The sequence below is a fragment of the Mus pahari genome, chromosome 21 (genome assembly GCF_900095145.1).
Source record: "Mus pahari chromosome 21, PAHARI_EIJ_v1.1, whole genome shotgun sequence".
Lineage (NCBI taxonomy): Eukaryota > Metazoa > Chordata > Mammalia > Rodentia > Muridae > Mus > Mus pahari.
Window position 1 is genome coordinate 44,925,653 of NC_034610.1, and position 6,698 is coordinate 44,932,350.

The window sequence follows — 6,698 nt, forward strand, 5'->3', positions numbered from 1 at the left end:
ATTTGCATTCAGAGCTTTTCTTGTGTTGTTCTGAGATAATTTTTTTGTTACTCTGGCTGGTCGTACCTACCCACAAGGTTGAGGAAATAGTTGCGTACAAAGCTCTCTCTGTAGACCCTAGTGGGGGGCCCCTGGTGATGAGTGTTTTCCATGAGGTGCCTTAGCTTTGGGCACACAGGATGGAGGGATACAGAAGGCCTTGTGTGGCCCTTCCTTTTTTGTGAGTTTTACACAAATCAGAGTCGCTTGGGAAGAACAAATCTCAACTGAGAAATTGTCTAGGTCAGACTGTCTGTAGGCCTGTGGAACATTTTCGTCTTTTAAAATTGTTTCTAATTTTATGTGGTGGATGTAATTTTGTCTGCGTGTCTGTGTATTGTGTGTATCTGTGCACAGAAACCAGAAGAGGGCACTGGATTTCCTGGAACTGGAGTGGCAGATGGTTGTGAGCTGCCATGTAGGTGCTGGGAATCAAACCTGGGTCCTCTGGAAGAGCAAGCAGTACTCTTGACTGCTGAGCCATGTCTCCAGCCCCCGTGGTTTGTAATTAATGAAGGAGGGCCAGCCCACTATGGGCGTTATCATCCCCTATCATCTCCAAGTAGGGTGGGCTTGGGCTGTCTGTGAAAACTTGCCGAGGGAGCCAGTGAGAGACTTCCATCACGAGGTCTGCCTCTGCTCCCTTCAGATGTGACTGGGCCTGTGAGCCAAGTAAGCCCTTTTCCTCCTAGGCGTCTTTCCCTTGTGGTGTATATCACAACATTAGGAAACAGTTGCTTTTCTTTCCCTCTTCTTTCTTCTCCTTTTCCTTTTACATTTGACCCTCTCCCATTTCTCAGTGTGTTTTATGTAGCAATTTTATTAGGGTGCAGATCCGTGGAGTTTTAAAATATTTGCATCACTGATCATCCTCCTTCCTCCTCCCTCCTTCCTCCTCCCTCCCCTGCCCTTAGGTATTTCTCAGATATGGTCAGAACAGCCTGTGCTCAGAGCTGTGTTCTTGCTCCTGTGTCACTGAGTAAGACTAAGTAAGATGGGGCGTTAAGATTACAAATTCATATCAGGTTACCTTTCTGTGACACCATGTGAGAAAGCGTGACAGCTTATGTTCCCTGGCATCTCTTCCCAGCGTGGCCTTTCTGCAACCTTGCTTCTTAAGGAAATGGCCGAGTGGTTTTGTTCTAGTTAGGCGGCAGGGAGTGGGGATAGGTTAGGGGTCCCCCCCCCCACTTTACCATCATTGTAAATTGGGCCAGAGATGAGAAACAGAGAGAAAGACAAGCCCAGTGTGGCTGGCTGGCGCCCTGACCTGTGAGGGCGTGGGATGCCTGGGTTCTAACGTCTCCCTCCTCAGAGTTTCTCGGCTTTGGAAGGAACTGTCTGTCGATGCTTTTCACTGTCCTAGTGCCTGCAGCACGCTGAGCAGCCAGGCCCAGGCTGCTAAGAGTGTAGGACATAGAAAGCCTGCAGCCACTTACAGCCTGTTCCCTGGCCCTCTGAGGGGAGGGAAGCAGGTGAGGTCTGGTCAGATTCACTTATAGACGCTCATCTAATCGCTGTGACTTTTAGTCACTTGGCTTACAGCTCTGGCAGTCTGTAGATGGGGTGGGTTTCACCGGGGTCAAACGTCCTCATTACAGACGTGTCTTGACCAGGCAGGGACATGTCACTCCGTGGATGACAAAGCTTCTCAAATAATGAAGGTAAAATAATCATGAATTATATATTTTCATCTAAACGATGTCTACAAACCCCAGTTATTAGTGCTGTGTTATTTACTAGTTGCAAGACCTGGATAGAGTTTTCTGAGCCCTGGGCTGGGGGCTAGAGTGGATGGTTCTGCTGCCTAGGGACATGAATGACTGGGCCTGCTTAGGCTGTGGCAGACTAGTAACGGTTAGAACTCTGCAGTGGAGACTCTGAAAGGACGAAGGTAGGTGGCTCCTTAAGGGAGAGTCTCCCAACAGAGAAGAAACAGGAAGTGACACTGTGAGGATGGGCTCGCCAGATCCACCACCGGGAAGCTGCTGCTAAGGTAGCCAGAGGCTTAAGGGAACTTCCTGAACTCCCTACCAGGTGTAAAACCATAAAATGGAAATGAGCAGGAGAGAGTCTCAAGTTCTGGCAAGCAACATGGGCTCTAGAAGTCTGGTGAAGACAGCTGGGCCCTGCCAGAATCCAGGATGGGGCTCTGAATCCCTGCGGGGTGATAGGAAGAAACCAGTGCTAGACAGAGTACAGCCCCCATGACGGGAAGGTCATTCTGCAGCACCTCCATTGGGAAATCATACAGCAATGTTAAGTGTATGGTGTGTGTACAGAAGGGAAGGAGGTGGGGTGACCTTGTCTTAGTGTCACTATAGCTGCAATGACACACTGTGACCAAAAGCAACTTGGGGAGGAAAGGGCTTAGGTCCACACTGAAGCAACTAGAACAGGAACTCAAATGGGACAGCAATCTGGCGGCAGGAGCTGATGGATGCAGAGGCCATGGAGGGGTGCTGCCTATTGGCTTGCTCCCCATGGCTTGCTCAGCCTGCTCTCTTATAGAACCCAGGATCACCAGACCGGGGATGGCACCACCTACAAAGGGTAGGTCCTCCCACATCAACAACTAATCAAGAAAATGCGCTACGGACTTGCCCACAGCTGGATTTGATGAAGGTATTTTCTTAATTGGGGTTCCCTCCTTTGAGATGATTGTAACTTGTGTCATGTTGACACAGACTATCCAGCACAGACATGAACTGTAGACGAGGGCCCTCTTTCAAGCCCTTTACTTTAAAGAGCTGTTGGGAATTCAACATTGAGAGGACTGACTTAGCCAGAGCCAGGCTGACTCCGTGACAGGCTGCAAACTGGCAGTGTGGGAGACTAGGCCTACGTTTCTGTTTCCCAGAAATAAGAACCCAGATCCAGGAACCTGTGGTCAGGCAACCACAGCCACAGGCAGCCAATCCGAGGACACCTTATCATCTGGCCTGAAGTAAGAACAGGTAGCTAGAATGAGCAAGCCACCCCCTGGGAAGTTTCCAGAGCCTAACCAATTGTAGAATCAGTCAGACAACTAGAGACAGAGCTAACCAGTCAAGGTAAATAAGCACATACCCCAACTAACAATCAAACAAGGGCTCACATTCACAAAGGGGGAGATACCTGCATGCAGGAAATTCAGCTGAATAAACGCTCTCTGCTTTTGCATAGAGTCTGGGAGATCATTCTTCAGCGAATCACAGGCTGTAACAACATCGCATATGGCATACCAAAACATTTCAAGAAGAAAATCCACGGGAAAAACATGAAGTGAAGCTAGAACAGAAATATTGAACTTTCAGGAGCCAGAGACGTTGGCCATCTTCAATCATGGAGCTATTGCTACGTTGTCTGCTCTGGATTGCCCGACGCCACCTCCCCTCTGGTCTACCCAGGAAACTCTGTGTTAGCCTACTCTTAGCTTTAACTCATCGTTGCTCAAGGAAGCTCTTTCTGCATCCTGGACTGGGGGCATCCACTTTCAAAGCTTCCAGGGCTCGGGTTAAACCTTATGTTCTTGACTGATTGTTAAGTCCAGCGGGTCTTCCAGACCAGCAAGTGCTTCTTGTGAGGGTGGATGACTTGTGTGTCCTGTTTGTTGATGGGCCCTGGATTCCAATCTAATGCATTATATATTTTAGGTGTTCGGTAATTGTTTAATAAATGAGGAATATGGAACTTTACTTTTCTATAGAAGAAAACAGGAGAGAGACTTGGTCTTTAGAACTAGAGAACACTTAGGAAATGTAGCCCATTCTGGAAACATATCTCAACTCTCACAGTGAATTATGGGAGACCAGAGTTGATAGTTATACTACCTAGTAATACTGACTTGAAAATCTTTATACCTTGGCTCAGATTTAATAGAAAATAAAGTGAATACTCACACACTCTCAAAAGAAATCCTGGTTCATCAATAGAACAAATACATGGCAAATACTTCCATCCTAATTACCCATTTCCTATCCCCTATACTCTGCATTCCTCCCTCAAATTGATGTAAATAAATTAATCATCATCATCATCATCATCATCATAGCCAGGCACAGCACACACTCCTCCTCCTTCTCCTCCTCCTCCTTCTTCTTCCTATTCCTCCTCCTCCTCCTTCTTCTCCTTCTCTTTTTGAGAAAAGCCAGCGTAAAGCACTTCATTGCAATAATAAAACTTGAAACGCATATGTAGTGCAGAGGGCAGGGGACAAAAGCTTTCTCTCACCAAATCATGAGACAAGGACAGCAGAGGCTGAGAAGGAACTGAAGGAGGAAAAATCAGGAAGCCAAGATCAGCAGAGAGTCAAGCATCAAAACCCAGGAGATGCTGAAGCTGTGATGACCAGCATCATATTCTAAGAGAACACTCAAGGATGTGTCGTGGTGGCTGGGCATCCATTGGGTGGCGAGTCTACAAACAGCACCTTCAATTCAAACTTTCCACAGAAGTTCTTAAATTTAGGAGGTGGAGCTTGGATAGTTACAAGATTACAAAAGTCCAGAAAATCCACTAGAAAAACCATAGGATGAAAAACAAATTAAGCCAGGTCACAAAGAAGGCTTCAGAGGTTCCAGGGACAGATATTGTAGTGTCCAACACAGCAGTGAAGGGACCTGCTTTAAAAGGCAGCTAATGTCAGAAGGTGGAAAGACTGTCAGAAGCAAAGGCTCTCTCCCTCACTCCCTTCACTCCCTTCCCACTTCAGTGAGGTAGGGCTTTCAGTTTAACAGAACCTCCCTCACTGGAGAAAAATCCAGCCCTCAACAGCATCTTGAATCTGCTATGGCTTTGCAGCGCAGCAGCAGAATGTCTTAATATATAATAGATAAAATTTTCACCCAAAAAATTAAAATAAAAATTCTTGCAAATCCCCTCCCCCCTCCAACACCATTTCATATTCTAAAACTAACTCATCGCTTGACAATATACTTCATTGGAAACTTAGCTCCGAAAGATAGAAACTGAGTCTTTCACCCCCAAATAAAGTAACTCGAGGTTTACGGCCTATAGTTTAGGACAACACGCCTACAGAAGGGGACAGAGGACATGGAGGTATCTGAAGCAAAGCTGATCGACAGAACACATCCAGTCGGGTAGGTGTCTATAAAGGGTGATGACTTCAGGAAAAGCTCCCCATAGACTCGTGTGCACCCACTGGAGGTACCAGATTCCGCCATGGCAGATCCACGTGCAGAGCTAAGGGAGGAGGCCACTTCGGTCATCCTAGTTTTAGAAGCTCCACATCAAAACCAAGAGTGGCATGTGGTGGGACGATGCCTAGGGGCCCGGTGGCTCCAGAGCACAGTCTGAGGACACTATCAGTCTGCCTCTCTGACCCACACTCTGGGGTCTGGGCTACCCCTTCTTCTCAGCCTCGGATCACCTCCTGCTTGCCTAGTGTAAACTTAAAAGGCTGCTTCTGTCCCGTAGAGGAGTCAGATTTCTTTCCATCTTCAAGCATCCCCGAGTAGTGCACCACGCATGTCTGGCTGCCCTTCAGAAAGGTGCGCAGGTCTCCAGGAGAGATGGTCTCCACCTGCACTCCACCTGCGGTGGCAGAGGAGGAGAAGGACGCAGGTGGCAGCACACAACGGGCGGGGCGCATGGAGCCAAAGCGGACCTGTTCAGAGGTTCCAACAGTGGATCAAAGGTTCGGCTTTGTCCCTCTCGTGCCATAGCACACATTCCGTAAAGGAAAACCATCATATCTATAAAAAATGGATGTTATAAAAGAGGGCATCTCTTTAGCTTCGATGGGTGATAGAATTCGTGGGTTTCCAATTCTAATATTGTCTCATGGTCGCACCACCAAAGTCTCATGATCAAAAGAAAGCTAGGAAACCAGGTTTGGGAAAGAGTCGGACACAGAATATCCCAGTGTAGCTAAAACTATTGCTCGGCTTGGCCTGGGCAAGCCATGTGTGCACGTGTGTGCTTTTGAAAAATCCCATCTCATTTTTATTCTGTTGTCATCTTGTTTTTCACTCCAGCAAAGAGAAGCTGCCAGACTTTATGTAAAGAGGAGAGCCAGTTCCTTAAATGATAGTATAAGCGTTGGCTCCCGGAGGGAGTTAGGAGTACAGTACAAATGTCTGAGCAGAACATTTTACAGATACAATGGGGTGCTTCCTATTAAGCCTGTTAAACAGGACTGGAGTCCAGACACACACAGGTGAGACTTGAAAGAACCAAATGGCCCGGACCGCTCTAATCTGCCCTTAGTTACACCAATAAGGTTTTGTAGCTGAGGTGGGGTGGGGCTTAGACACACCCATGACTCTGGTGGAGCAGCTGCCATTTCCAGCTCATTATCACTGGACACAAATAGCCTTTGTCGGGTCTAATATTTGATCAAGAAAAATAATGGCAAATTTTAAGCTTGAGAATTCAACCTTCTGCTCCTACCCTAAGTGGCAATATACTAACTCGAGGTGCAAATGACAGGTTAAAACAGATCTCACTGCAAGACCCTGTGGTTCTGTCTCCTGCCTAGATTAAACCCTTCAGAGGGGTCTCGGTGCTCCAACTTCCTGACTTATTGGGGCTGTAGGCAGCTGCCTCTACAACTTGTCTCAGTTCTGGAAGCTGTGTTAGGTTTCCTGTATTTTCAGATAATGTTGGTCATTCTTGGATTTCTGACAGGGTTGAAAGACTAGTTATAGTCTCATAGT

At 47.2% G+C, this 6,698-nt stretch overlaps 1 pseudogene; it reads right to left on the minus strand.

Annotated features, from left to right (window-relative positions):
• Positions 1–5,177: 5,177 nt before the first annotated feature.
• On the minus strand, positions 5,178–5,632 carry LOC110337982 (annotated as a pseudogene).
• Positions 5,633–6,698: the final 1,066 nt, after the last annotated feature.